Source organism: Puma concolor, chromosome E1, assembly GCF_028749965.1.
Source record: "Puma concolor isolate L17-30 chromosome E1, mPumCon1.1.hap2, whole genome shotgun sequence".
Taxonomy (NCBI): Eukaryota; Metazoa; Chordata; class Mammalia; order Carnivora; family Felidae; genus Puma; species Puma concolor.
The window spans coordinates 28,434,968-28,450,921 of record NC_141680.1 but is presented as its reverse complement, the minus strand read 5'-3'; positions in this window follow the sequence as shown (position 1 = coordinate 28,450,921).

Genomic DNA, 15,954 nt, shown 5'->3' with positions numbered 1-15,954 from the left:
TATAAACATATTTTTCCCATGTTGAAATTGCTTTTTTACCATCTGGAATATAAGGTGAAAGACAGCCATACAAATGATGTAAATAGCACATCTTTTAATGTTTATTTAATTTTTCTTTTTCTTTTTTTGTTTTTTTTAATGTTTTATTTTCAAATGTTTCTATCTTTCTTTCTTCTTATTTTTTTTTGGTGCTAAAAGGTGATTTTATTAAAGCACATGGACAGGAGCCATGGGCAGAAAGAGCTGCCTATTTTTTTTGAGAGAGAGAGAGAACGAGCAGGAGAGGGGTAGAGAGAGAGGGAGACAGAGGATCTGAAGCAGGCTCTGCGCTATCAGCACAGAGCCTAATGCAGGGCTCAAACTCACAAACTGTGAGATCATGACCTGACCCCAAGCCGGACGCTTAACCGGTTGAACACCCAAGCACCTCATACCACACCTCTTATTAGAGCTGTGTGAATAGACCTATATTTGCAGAGAACATACAAGACCAGGAATTTAAAGTCCCAATCCAGGAATGACTTCTGTCATTGTCTTCCATTAGTTATGTAGGAACCCTTTTTGTGATTTACTACAAAAATTTAGCAGTTAGGAGCACCTGGGTGGCTCATTCGGTTGAGTGTCTGACTTCAGCTCAGGGCATGATCTCGCAGTTCATGAGTTCCAGCCCCACATCGGGCTTGCTGCTGTCAGCATGAAGCCTGCTTCAGATCCTCTATTTCCCTCTCTCTCTGCCCTTCCCCCACCTCTCAAAAATAAATAAACCTTTTAAAAAAAAATTAGCAGTTAAACTCTAGAGGCTGATTATACCCCTCAGCCATCAGCCAGAAGGATTAACCAGTGGCTTTAAAACATGCATTGTAAAATCCAGTTAAATCTTAGTCTTTTGGCAATTTTATTTTATTTTTATTATGTAACTTTGATGCATACAAAAGAATAAAAGTCACATATATTAATACAATGATGAAATGAATATCTGTTACCTACCAACAGTCTATGAACTAGAACGTTGGAGCATGTGCTTCTCCTTGTTCCATTCTTCTGTTGCATCTCTGAAGAGCTAACTACTATCCAGAATTTTGTGTATTTTCCCGTTTTAGTCCATTCAGGTTGCTATAACAAAATACCACAGACAAGGGCTTATATACAACAGAAATTTATTTCCCACAGAAATGGAGGCTGGAAGTCCAAATTCAGGGTGCCTGAATGGTCAGCTTCCATGTCTGATGACAGCCTGCTTCCCACGCATAAACGGCCATTTCTTCACAGTAACTTCACGGGTGGGAGGAAGTAGGAAGCTCTGTGGGCTTCTTTTATAAGGTTACAAATCCCATTCATGAAGGCTCTGGTTTCATGACCAATCATTCCCCAAAGGCTCCACCTCCTAATAACATCTCATTGGGTACTAGGTTTCAACATGTGAATTTAGGGGTGGGGGGGACACAAACATTCAGCATATAGCAATTAGTCTCTTGCTTTTTAAGATAATTTAATCATACATGTATGTATTTCTAAGCAATATATTATTTAGTTTTGTTTGTGAACTTTATAAAAATGGTATTCTGTATATAGTTTTCTGCCACCTGCTCTTTTCACTCAGTGTTATGTTTTTAAGATTCATCTGAAGATTATGTCCTAAGATTCATATGCTGTTGCATATGGCTGAAGCAGTGTTTTATGACCTACTTTTCCACTCATTCTTGCATTTCTAAGCTATATCCTTGTTGCTGTGTATCTCTAGGACCTTGGGCTTTCCCTTTCAGCTAGAATTTCCTTACATTAAAATGGAAGTAATAACAGTAACTACTAATAATAAATTATTGTTCCATTTCTTTAAAAAAAAAAAAGTCTTCTGATAGCTTATTGTTTTGTTCTTTGTGGGTGCCCTGGCTTTTTCTCTCTGGGATTTTTAAGGTCTTCATTTTTGGTATTGTGCCATTTCATCACAATATGTCTTGGTGTGGATTTTTCTTTATTTGTCATGCTTGAAATATGCTGTGCTTTCTCTATCTGTAGGTTTATCTTTAGTCAGTTTAGGAAAATTCTTGGGAATTATCGTTTTCAATATTGGCTTTCTCCTATTCTCTCTTTTCCTTACTTCTAGAACTCTGATTAAATTTATATTAAGCCTTATTTTACCTTCCGTGTCTTTTAACCCTTCTTTCATATTTTCCATCTGCTGTACTCTCTAAGCTCCATCCTGGCTAATTTCTTCAGATATAACTTCCAGGTCACTAATCCTGTCTTTAGCTGTTTTTAACAGGTTTGCTGAGTTGTTAATTTCAAAATCTAAAGCTATTGGGCTAAAAAGTTCTATTTGGTTCTTTTACTAATCTTTCTGATCTCTTGTTTCTAAATCTCTCTCTCTCTCTCTCTCTCTCTCTCTCTCTCTCTCTCTTTGAGAAAGAGTATGTGAGGTGGGGAGAGGGCCAGAGGGAGAGAGAGAATCCCAAGTAGGCCCACACTCAGTGCGGAACCTGATGCAGAGCTCAATCCCATGCCTTGAGATCATGACCTAAGCAGAAATCAAGAGTCAGATGTTCAACCTACTGAGCCACTCAGGCACCACTTTCTAAATCTATTTCATTTCATATTTGATTTCTTTAAATGGCTCATAAAAGTTTATTTAATATTCTATAAATGACAATTCTAATTCCAATTCTTCAGTTCTTACAAATTATTGTTTGTTATTTCTGTTTATCTTAACTCATGGTAGTTTATGTATTGGTGATTTTTTTTAAATTGTAAACTTATATTTTCTTGAACTTAATTTGTGGAAATTTCAGGGACCCAAACAGGGAGTTGCTTTAGTATATGGGCTGCCGAAGCGAGCACAGGAGTTGCTTTACTCTAGAGAGTCCTTGCATTTGATTCTGAGAGGTATGAGATACAACTGATCAGGGATCTCTGAAGCTCCTTTTCAGAACCAGGCTCAAAGCAGAATCCCAGGTGTGATTTCCACACTTTGCAGTGTGCCTCCAAGCTCAATCTCTTGTCCTGGATTGGCACTAGCACTTGTCCATTACAACTCTAGCTTCTCTTTGTTTATTGCTCCCTGTTCTTGTTTGAGGTCACTTTTTCTTTTTGATCCCTTTCATCAAACCCCAGCAAAACTTTAAAGTGCACATTAGTTTTCATTCAAATTAGATTTAATTGTCTCATAGCTAAGGGGCCCTTCAGGTTATCTGGCTTTCCAGACTGCCAGAAATAGAAGTCTACACAACATTTCTAGCCCAGAAACAATTCTTAGACGAAATTGTGGAGGATTCTTCCTTTAAATTTTTTTAACGTTTATTTATTTTTGATAGAGAGAGACAGAGCGTGAGTGGGGGAGGCAGAGAGAGAGAGGGAGACACAGAATCTGAAGCAAGCTCCCAGCTCTGAACTGACAGCACAGAGCCCAACACGGGACTCAAGCTCACAGACCGTGAGATCGTGACCTGAGCTGAAGTCGGACGCTTAACTGACTGAGCCACCCAGGAGCCCCAGAGGATTCTTTCTTTAATATTAACCTTCTCCTTTCACTAAAGTCCCTGTCACAGAACTTAAGTTCTGTGCAGAAGGAACATTCAATTAGAAGTCACCGATGTGAAATATTGTCTATGTTACCTTGAAAAAAATTGCTGGATAAGTTATTTAACCTATTTCTGTTAATTGTGCTATAAAATGGGGTTATAGTTAGCAGCATACCTACCCACAGGTTGAAAGGGTAAAATGAGAAACTGTGCTAAAAAACACATTTTAATTTGGTAATGTGAGAAACAAAATGTAATGATAATTATGGTAACTAACATTTATTGAGCGTTTACTATGGTTGGCGGTTTGTTAAGCTTTCATCGGCTCCTTACAACAACCTTATAAGATGGGTACTGATATCCTAATTTAACAGTTGAGAAAACTGAGTCTCAGAAAGACTAAAAGTGTAAGATGATGGTACCATTATTTCAGAGCTCTTTATTTTCATCATGAAATACTATCCAGTTCAGCTATGATGATGAAGAGCAGAGTATGCAAGTTAAGTACTACCATATCTCAGTTTCCTAGATGATTTTTCTCTCAAATAATGAGAAGTATTTTACAAGGATACATGCCCCTCAAGATGCCTGCTATGTTAAACTTCCATCCCGAAGAAGTGATGTGCTTTTGATAAAAGCAACTTTAGCTATGAAGACTCCATTGCAATTTGTACAGCTGTGTAATCGAAACTGCTAAAAGGCAAGTTAATATATTATTCTACTCACAGAACAGCAGTTTGATTCCTATGACTTCTTGGCACATCTGTTTGGGATATAAATCCTAAGCAGACTGAACAGTCACTTTCTAAATCTTCAAAATGCTTTACTAAGCAAAGTCTTTAGTGTGGTTAAGGGGAGAAAAAAATTAATAGACTCCCAAGTGAGTGAAGTAGTCTAGCTCAGTGCAGAGTGTTTAGGGCAGGTGCAGGTGGGACTGGGACCTTGAAGAAGATGGATTTTGAGGTAGAGGATAGCACACAAGCCTACAAACGGCAGAAGGTGAACTCTCCTGCCAACTTGAGATAATTAGAGAGGGTCTTTGGGGAATGGGTCTTTGCATGGTGTTTAATTTTTTTTTTACTGGCAAGAGTTCAAGTTACATTTAAGTAGGCTTGATTAGAGATGCCAATTATTACTGGCCTGCTCACATCCCTTTCTAGTAAAATCCCTACCCATTGACCATACTGCGTGGGCAGTGGGCCAATGACTATGACCATAAACTATACCCCATGACTTAGGCCTCCTGTACTTTGGTCTAAAAAGAAAAGCAGAAGTCAGAAATTCTGTCTTGGAAACATGCAATAAGAGACACAAAGTGGGCTACAGTTTTGGTATGTGCTGGAATTGGAGGGCCATAGGAGTATAGGGGTTGAGTGGCTACTTGTGCAGCCAGTTGTAAGATGAGTAAGTTGAGAAGGCTGGTTCAGAGAGAGACTGGTGCTGATTCACAGAGAAGCCAAAAAGCCTTGAGAGAGGCGAAAGGGTGGCTATTCCGCAGTGCTAATGATGTGATTCTGACTCTTCCTGAGGCCCTGTGGTTCAGTTTACTCAGGTTTTAGCACACGTACGTTTTTTCTATAAGCCTTTTTTTTTTTTTTTACTTGTCTTTGAGTAATGAGTAACTTGGCTCTAGTAAATTGACTCAATCTTTGTTTCTTGCAATGAAAATAGCCCAGTAAAGGGGCGCCTGGGTGGCTCAGTTGGTTAAGCGTCTGACTTCAGCTCGGGTCATGATCTTGCCATTTGTGGGTTTGAGCCCCACATCGGGCTCTGTGCTGACAGCTCAGAGCCTGAAGCCAGCTTCACATTCTGCGTCTCTCTCTCTCTCTCTCTCTGCCCCTCCCCTGCTCACACTCTGTCTCTCTCTCAAAAATAATAAATAAGCATTATTAAAAACAATAACCCAGTATGGATCAGATAATTCATCACCAATTCTGCTCCAAGTGTTAATAGTTAGAGTGTCTTCAAAAGTACCCTACTTGGGGGCACCTAGGTGGCTCAGTCAATTAAGCGTCTCACTCTTGTCTCAGCTCTGGTCTTGATCTCAGGGTTGTGAGTTCAAACCCTGCCTTGGGCTCCATGTTGGGCATGAGGTCTACTAAAAAAAAAAAAAAGTACCTTACTTGTTTCCTGTTTTTTTTTGTTTTTGTTTTTTTTTTAATTTTTTTTCAACGTTTATTTTTATTTATTTATTTGGGACAGAGAGAGACAGAGCATGAGCGGGGGAGGGGCAGAGAGAGAGGGAGACACAGAACCGGAAACAGGCTCCAGGCTCTGAGCCATCAGCCCAGAGCCTGACGCGGGGCTGGAACTCACGGAGCGCGAGATCGTGACCTGGCTGAAGTCGGACGCTTAACCGACTGCGCCACCCAGGCGCCCCTCTTGTTTCCTGTTTTAGTAGTACTTCTACATTGCAAGTGGCAGGAAGCATATCAAACTGAATTAGAAGGGGGAGTTTATTGGAAGGACTTAGTTATCTGATGAAACAACCAAGTTGAGAAGGACAAGGATGCTTCTGAGCCTCAGGAACCTAGGTCTCAAGGTTTTTAGAAACCTACCTCTACCCCTTTTCTCAGCTTCTCTCTATTTTTTTTTTTTTTTATTCTTCTTGCTACAGATGAACTCTATCTGCATGACAGAAAACATGGCCTTTGAGCATCCCAATTTTCTACAAAGACTGTATGGCCTGGTGATTAGGAAGCATGGGCCCCAAATCAGGTGGCTTGTTTTGAATCCAAACTTAGCCATCAAGTAGCAAGGAGATCTTGACCTTTAAGCTTACCCTTGACTTCTATGTAACCCATCTAAGCCTCTGTTTCCTCATCTATAAAATGGAGATTAAAGATAGGTGACTGTCTCCCAGCATTGTTGTGAAGATTGTGATAATGTGTGTAAAGCGTTAACTCAGCATCTGGCACTCATTTAATTTAGTACTTATTATTACTTCTCTGCCAAGTGCAAAACCAGAAAAGGCTTTTCCTTTGAGAATGTAGATCTTAGCATGTCTTGATGCAAATACATTTATAGGAAAAAGGAAGGTGGGGCCTGTGGTGAATTTCTCTATCAGCAAGTTGCAGGAGGTGAATTGCAAAGAAGGTAAAGCTTGCCAGGATCTGATAGCTGATTCTGATAGCAGCTCCTTTTAACTGTCACTAGGTGAGCACTAACAAGCTCTGTAGGAACCTAGCTCTGAAATTCACTGCTGACCAAGGCACACCCATCCATGGCCACAGGAGGGTGCCAGATGTCAAGATGGGGAGCTGGCCCAGGCAACTTCACTGGCCTAGGAGTCTGTTCTTGGAGAGCAAGCTAAGAAAGAGAAAGGAAAGAAGGCCAATAAAGGAGTCCATGTGCCTTACTGGCTTATTAGAAGTGCCATGTCAGGTAGGAGCCCTGGAAACCTGGGACAAGTGAGAGTCCAAGGAAATCAGAACCTTAGGAAATCTCAACATGAGCTTGGTCTGAGTTGAAGTTTCAAATGACCATGTCTCAAAGAGAGCAGGCTGGAGAAGCAGGGAGCTGTTAAAACATTCAGACAAAGGGGGGAGATTAAGAACCTGCTTTGAGTTGGGGCGCCTGGGTGGCTCAGTCGGTTAAGCGGCTGACTCTTGTTTTCGACTCAGATATGATCTCGAGGTTCATGACATTAAGCTCCTTGTCAGGCTGATAGCACAGAGCCTGGTTGGGATTCTCTCTCTCCCTCTCTCTGCTCCTCCCCTGCTTGTGTGCTCTCTCTCTCTCTCTCAAAATAAATAAATAAACTTAAAAAAGAAAAGACCCTTTCTTTAAAAAAAAGAACCTGCTTTGAGTTGAAGAATCTATACAGAAGTCAAGCAAGACCAAGAGCAAGATAAAGATAGAGCTGAAAGATAGGACCCAAGACAAAGTTAGCAGAGGGAAGGAGCCTTGACAAAGCTTCTAGGCTGCCATATAGGAGGGGTGTGCTGAAAGTATCAAACCAGTTCATACTAAACTGTAAAATTATTATTTCAGTCTTAAATTCTACTGATCAATTCAATCGTGCTCCAAGCTAACATATGTTAAAGCAAAACTTAATATGTAATTTTCTAATATGTATAATGCATTTATTAGTTTTTTTTAATTGATTTATTTATTTAGAGAGAAAAACACAAGTAGAGGAGGCACAAGGAGAGAAAGAATCCCAAGCAGGCTCTGTGCTGCCACTGCAGAACCCAATGTGGGGCTTGGACTCATGAACCGTGAGATCATGACCTGAACCAAAATCTAGAGTTGGATGTTTGACTGAGCCACCCAGGCGCCCCAATATTTGTTAGTTATTATATAAACTGCAGTTCTTTGAGCACCACCAGGAAACTCATTATGGAGTAACTGGCTGGCTCAGTCTGTACAACATGCGACTCTTGATCTCAGGGTTGTGACTTCAACCCCTGTGTTGAGCATGGAGCCTACTTACAAAATAAAAAAAATAAAAAAGAGTTGTTGAACCCTTAGAAAAAATTACTTCGAAAAAAAGGAAAAAAAAGAAGGGTGCCTGGGTGGCTCAGTCGGTTGAGCGTCCGACTCTTGGTTTTGGCTCAGGTCATGATCTCACAGTTTGTGAGTTCAAGCTCTGCATCAGGCTTCACACTGACAGTGTGGAGCCTGCTTGGGATTCCCTCTCCCTCTGTCTCTGCCCCTCCCCTGCTCACTCTCTCTGTCTCTCTCTCAAAACAAATAAGCTTTAAAAAAAATTTTAAAAAGGGAAAATGGTTTAAAGTTGTAGGAAAAAAAGAAAGCACTAGTAGTCAGAAATCCAGAGGCATTTGAAAAAAACACCATTCAGGGGTTCCTGGGTGGCTCAGTCAGCTAAGCATCCGACTTTTTTTTTTAAAGCTTATTTATTTAATGGGGCGCCTGGGTGGCGCAGTCGGTTGAGCGTCCGACTTCAGCCAGGTCACGATCTCGCGGTCCGTGAGTTCGAGCCCCGCGTCGGGCTCTGGGCTGGTGGCTCGGAGCCTGGAGCCTGTTTCCGATTCTGTGTCTCCCCCTCTCTCTGCCCCTCCCCCGTTCATGCTCTGTCTCTCTCTGTCCCAAAAATAAATAAAAACGTTGAAAAAAAAAAAATAAAAAAAAAAAAAAAAAAAAAAAAATAAAGCTTATTTATTTATTTATTTATTTTGAGAGACAGCATGAGCAGGGGAAGGACAGAGAGAGAGAGATAGAGGGAGAGAAAATCCCAATGAGGCTCTTTGCTGACACACAAGAATCCCACAAACCTGTGAGATCATGACCTGACCTGGGCTGAAATCAGGAGTTGGATGCTCAACCAACTGAGCCACCCAGTTGTGCATATGCAGCTGACGATCTCAGCTTAGGTCAGGATCTCAGGGTCATGATCTCAGGGTCGTGAATTCAAGCCCTGTCTTGGGCCCTACTTTGGGCCTCATGTTGGGCTTAAAACCTACTTAAAAAAAAAAAAAAAAAAAAACAACCAACAACATTTATTGGGTTTCAAAAATATGGAAAATATAGAAAAGAATAAAACAAAAAAAATGATTTATACTTTCACAATTGTAATTAAAATTAAATTTTAATTTATACTTTCATAATTTCACTCTTAGTGTTACTTTAAATATATAGTTTATGAGTGTATTCAGTTTCGTATTCTGTCTTTTACACCTACCATCATTTCACAAGTATCTCTATTTAACAAAATTACTTCTAATGACTGCATGTGGGAGTTCTGAATATCGTATGGGTTTACCATAAATTACTTTCAACATTTTCACTGTAATTGAATATTTAGGTTGTTTTCAATTATAAATTATACTATGATAAATATCTTTGGTACATAAAACTCTGTTCACATTTGTGATTATTTCCTTAAAAGCTATTCCTAAAAATAAAATTATTGATTCAAAAAGCCTGAGCATTTTAAGACTCTTAATAAATAAGATTGAATTGTTTTACAGAAAAATTTGGTCAAATCTACATTTCTCTCTGCAATTTCACCAGCATTGAATGTTATCTCACTTAATGTCTTTGATAAATAATACTAATAAAGCTGTTGGTTTTTCCATATTTTCTAGCTATTTGTGTTTCATCTGTTGTGAATCACCTGGACATGTTTTCTACTTATTTTTCTAAAATTTGGATCTCTGTTTTTCTCATGAGTTTATTGAGATGCAGCATAAGGATTTTACAATATATTAACCTTTTGTCGTATTAATTATTGGTATTATTTTTATTATGATATCTTGTTTTAGAGAAGATTTTTATGCAGTTTAATTTATTTTTAATTTATTTTGGTCTTTCATCTCTTGATTTAAATTTTTTTTTTCAACATTTATTTATTTTTGGGACAGAGAGAGACAGAGCATGAACGGGGGAGGGGCAGAGAGAGAGGGAGACACAGAATCGGAAACAGGCTCCAGGCTCTGAGCCATCAGCCCAGAGCCTGACGCGGGACTCGAACTCACGGACCGCGAGATCGTGACCTGGCTGAAGTCGGACGCTTAACCGACTGCGCCACCCAGGCGCCCCTCATCTCTTGATTTAATGATTACAAAGTTTTTCTTTACCTAACAGATAAGGTGAATATTCATCATATTTTCTCCTAGTATCTTAAGATTTTATCTTATATTTAATGCTTTAAATTAGCAGGATGTCCTTTGCAGGTGTGATAGGTGTGAATCCATGTATCTTTATAATAAGGCAAAGTGCTTGTGAAAGGGTTCCCTACTAGTGAAATATAGCCACTGGTCCTGGTGAAAAGGTTTCATGGTGTTCAATGTCTCCCTGACTTACTCCTGGTGCTTGGTGCCTGTGCTAGGCACTGTGAACATCAGACCTTGGATTGCCTTTGTTAGTTGTAGCCACAGAAGAATTTTCAAGAGTAGGGATGTTTCCTCTACTTCCTGGTACTTTGAAATAGGGAACCTACCTGGCCATTTCACTATCTCACTTATAATAAATATTAAAATCAGGAGCACCTGGCTAGTTCAGTTGGAAGAGCATGTGACTCTTGATCTCAAGGTCATGAGTTCAAGCTACACGTTGGGTGTAAGAGATTACTTACATAAACAAAACTTTAAAAAAGAATCAAAACACTCAAAGAAAGGAGCTCACCTGAGTCTATCTCAGCTTTTCCAGGGTTCAGTGGCCTACGCACATTGTCACAGGGCATGGGATACCTGTATCTAGTTTGATGTTTTCAAACCTCTAACATAGCCATGATGTTAAATGATTCTCATTATTTTTTTAATTTTTTTTTTTACGTTTATTTATTTTTGAGACAGAGAGAGACAGAATATGAACGGGGGAGGGGCAGAGAGAGAGGGAGACACAGAATCGGAAGCAGGCTCCAGGCTCTGAGCCATCAGCCCAGAGCCCGACGCGGGGCTCGAACTCACGGACCGCGAGATCGTGACCTGAGCCGAAGTCGGACGCTTAACCGACTGAGCCACCCAGGCGCCCCAATGATTCTCATTATTAAATCAGGTAGTTAATATCAACCAAGCCAGCTTCCTCCATAGGGACTGATTGTTGCCAGAGCCATGGCTCTCTTATCTTGGGGCAATATGGCCCCCATCGCACTGTTAAAGGCATTGGTTTCAGTAGTGTAGAGCTGTTTGGGTCCAGGTAAGTAAGGTTGAGATAAGCAAGTCTTCAACTGCTAGAATGTTTAACTCTGGATCTGAGGGAAACTTTTTCTTCCTTTTGAGGAGGTTAGTGTTGGTTCAGTAAAGGAAGAGTCCTGTGAGAATCTCAGGAATAACTCAAATGCCTTTGGTGAATCTGGCTGGGTAGAACAACCATGAGGGTCTATAACACTATTCTTAGAGTTGGCCTGGAGTTGTAGTACTGCTGGTGGTCAAGGAACCTGGTTTGTGGGCTCATGTTAGGTTGGGGAAGTATCTAAGGAGGTTGTGTAGATACAGCATGACCTCCAGGAAGTCATAGAAAGTACTGTTCATTAAATGACTGGGACACTGCTTAGACAACATGACAATGCCATATATTTAGACTTACCCAATCATAAGACAGTCTTTCATTTTCCTTCAAGATCTGGGAGAAGTTGTGGTCTCCTTGATGTTTTTATTTTGTAAAGATCTGTACCAGAATTCAGACATCAGTAGGAGCAGATAGAAGACCTCTAGATATTGTGGTAATTCAACAGAGCCAGAATTCCCTACTCTTTATTACAAAGGGCAATGGGACTAAGATGAAGGAGGTAGAAAGGCTGACAAAACTGTTACAAAGGGAGGGGATCAAGATATACCTGCTGAAGATTCCTAACTCTGAAGGGAATACACATGAAGGATCATCACATGGCACCAGATCTATTGTTCTGCCCTACTCATATAGCAGGGAGGCTCCTCTATTTATGTTTTTAAAAGCACTTCCCGGGGTGCCTTGGTGGCTCAGTTGGTTAAGCATCTGATTCTTGATCTCAAGGTTGTGGGATTGAGCCCTGTGTCAGGCTCCAGGCTGATTGTGGAGCCTGCTTGAGATTCTCTTTCCCTCTCCCTTTGCCCTCTCCCCCGCTCATGTGCTCGTTCTCTCTCAAAAAGAAGAAAGAAAGAAAGAAAGAAAGAAAGAAAGAAAGAAAGAAAGAAAGAAAGAAAGAAAGAAAGAAAGAAAGAAAGAAAGAAATTCTGGAAACAGAGATCACGGATAAGAGAGGCTTTGGTTGGGGGTTGGGGTAGAGGCAAGGGGATGGCAGAAATGTAACAATGGGGGTGGCTCAGTCAGTTTAAGTGGCCAACTTCAGCTCAGGTCATGATCTGGCAGTTCACAAGTTTGAGCGCCGTGTCGGACTCTGTGCTGACAGCTCAGAACCTGGAGCATGCTTCAGATTGTGTCTCCTTCTCTCTGCCCCTCCCCCACTCACACTCGGTCTCTCAAAAATAAATAAACATTAAAAAATATATGTGACAATAGGGAGAAGGAATGGGTTTTCCGGGTCATGGTTGGGTCATGGGCCTCCAGTCAGAGCCAGAAATCCAGGGACAGCATGTACATTGAACATCCCAGTTTCTATCTATGCTGTAGTGCCCCATGTCAAGTGGGAGAGAAACCAACTAGACCAGAGAAATCTGCTTGACCCCCTTGAGTCCATCATTGCTCCAATCTGAAGACTAGAACCCACAAATCTGTACTCCGCTGGAATGTGAAACATCCCTTCCTATGCCTAAGGAAATCAGGCTACAGCATGGGCTGAGGTACACAGACCATCTGGTGAGGTGGATGGCACCTTTTTGGACCAGGTATTAGTGAATAAAGCCTACTCTTTTTCAGACAAGCCGAGCCATTTGGCCTGCTAATCATGGAGCAAACAGAAAATGCCAACTGGTTAAGTTGAAACATACCTTACTTTATTTGGCCAACTGTTTGGTTTAATTAAGCAGACACATTTCCATACTCAATTGTCTCAGTTGTTATTTTTAATCTAACATCGAATCTTAATTCACTCCTTTTAAATGATGACAAGGGAATGGCATTACAGTTTACCTGTTTTCCTAGAAATCTTTCCACTAACATAAATATGTTTATTTCTGTAAATAAATATAAACCATGGTTACTACTGAATACAGCCATCATATATATTATGCCATCATGTTAATCATGTTAGTAGAACAGTGAAGAGCTAGGAATTGGTGACCTGCTCCTAGAGTAATGTTTAAATAAAAACATTATTTTTTCCCTCTACCTACACACTTTTGCCTTCTCAGGTGAAAGTTGGGCCCATTACACCTCAATATGAATCATCATTTTTCTATTGTGGAGATGGCATACTATAACTATGCCTTCAGTGGATTACACTTCCTTGCTTCACAAGCTGTAGTGGCAGATCTGCCCAGATCTATCAACATTCTGCCAGTAGGGTCTGTATTAGTTAGAGTTACTCAGTTGTTCACAATAAGAACAGATTCTGAAAAACTTGAGTAGAAAATAAATGTTTTAGGAGGATAATATGTAGCTAACAGACCAAAAGGGAAAGCTGGGGAATCTGCTTAGAGAAAGACAGGAAGCAGGACATCTCTAGAGGTTTAGGTGGCCAGAAGTCCTTGATAGTCTGAGGATACAGCTGCTGGATGTCAACTGGATTTTCAGTGTCTAGGCCACATCATTCAAGATTCATTCCTAGTCTGTTTACCTAACTCCTCGACTATGGGAGAACAAGGCAGTTTGATTTATAATCTCATCAAGATTACAGACAAGGTAGTTTTCCCAGTCAGATTGTTGTTACCCAAATAAGTTGTGTGGTACTAGGGCTTTAAGCGCCCCTGTCCAAAGTTGTTCTAGTTCTGATCCAGGGACTCATATTCTTTTTCAAGGCTTCCGCGGCTCTTTTAAGGGTCGAATTTGGAATCCTCACCACTTTTCTTGATCACCAGGACCACCAAATGTCATTGTCCTCCACCACTATGGTTAGGACTCTGGATGTAGTGAGAAGGCTTCCTACAATTAGGAATTTTGTAGCCAATAGGCAAGACATTTTGCCTATGGAGAAATGATAGTTCTGTCTTTCAGGCCCCCAAATACCATGTGGATCTTTCAATTTTCAGTTCTCCAAGTGAGCCCTCCAAGTGTGAGTATTCAAGTATACTCTTCTGTATCACGCTGAGGAATATTTTCTCCTGCCAAAGCAACTAGTATCCTAACCTGAAGAACATTTTTAATCTTATTTTAACCAACTTCAGGGTGAATTCTTGGTCATGCTATCCTCTATTCAAAGGTTGTCCCATGCTTATCTCCTTTCCCAGTGTTTCAGGGATTGTACTAGTCCCAAAGTCTCTTACACACATTTCCCTCATGAGATGAGGACTCCTGTTCTCAGAAAAAGTCCCAGAAATATACAAATGAGGTCCTAATGTGACACAGTTTAAGGATCAGCTTGTCATTGGGTGTGCAAGGCAGTAGGGGTAAGAGGCCCCCTACTGTGCTTAGGATGCTAAACTTAGACCACAGGCCAAGGTACATGGTGGGGCTGGGATCATCTCTATGGAGGTGAATTACTTGGAACTCCAGCTTGAATCCTGTAGGAACAGAAGGCAACTAATCTGCCCTCTATCACGTATGGAACCATTCTGATAAGAATGATTCAGCACTGTGGGAATAGGTCAAGAGTCCAGAGAATTCACAGGGCTGAGGAATATGTGTTACTGGCATTAAAACTCTAAATGCACTTTTCCCACAGAAACACTTTTATAAACAGTGGTCAGGGTGTTTAGTATTTTTAGTGTAATGTTTTATGTACATTAGGGTTCTGTAAGCTTTTGTGGGTGGCCTTGGGGCAGAGCTGCCATTTGTAATATTATTTCTATAGAAAAACTTGTTCCCAGTTCCAAAAAAACCAACAAATAAACTAATAATCTGGGAATTGCCTGTTTTGAAACTTTTCACTGGTACACACAATAGATTCATAGGCTTTCATAGTCAATCAAACTGAGCTTACAGCTTTGTAGTTTAAGATATTGGTTTTGCACCCAGAAGCCCTCCATTGCTCCTCTGACCCCTCTCTGCTGAACATTTTTTAAAATTGAGGTAAAATTGGTATATAACATTGTATTAGTTTCAGGTATACAGCATAATAATATGATATTTGTATATACTACAAGGTGATCATCGCAATAAGTCTAGTTACCATCTGTCACCCACTTTACCCCTTTCACCCATCCTGTAACCCCTTCTGCTTTGATAACCACAAATCTGTTCTCTGTAAGTTTTGTTGGTTGATTTATTTTTTTAATTCCACACATAAGTGAAATCATATGGTATTTGTGTTTCTCTGACTTATTTCATTCAGCATAATAGCCACAAGATCCATTCATGTTGTCACAAATGGTAAGATTTCCTTCTTTATCATGACTGAGTAGTGTCCATTGCATATATTTACATCTTCTTTACCTATTTGTCCGTTGATAAACACTGGTTGTTTTCATCTTGGCTTCTGCAACTAATGCTGCAATGAACAAAGATGTGCAAATACCTTTTCAAATTAGTGGGTTTTTTTTCTTCAGATAAATATCCAGAACTGGAATACCTAGATCATATGATAGTTCTTTTTTTAATTTTTTGAGGAACCTCCAAACTGTTTTCCACAGTGGCTGCACCAATTTACATTCCACTAACAGTGTATGAAGGTTTTCTTTCTCCACATCCTGGACAACACTTGTTAGTTCTTGTCTTTTTGATAATAGCCATTCTCCCAGGTGTGAGGGGATATCTTATTGTGGTTTTGATTTGCATTCCCCTAATAATTAGTGATGCTAAACATCTTTTCATATGTTTTTGGCCAGCTGTATGTCTTCTTTGAAAAAAATGTCTATTTAGATCCTCTGGCCATTTTTTCATTGGTTTGTTCACATGATCTTGAGTTATTTGAGTTCTTTGTATATTTTGGATATTTACCCCTTACCAAATATATGATTTACAAATATTTTCTCTCATTCTGTAGGTTGGAATTTTGTTT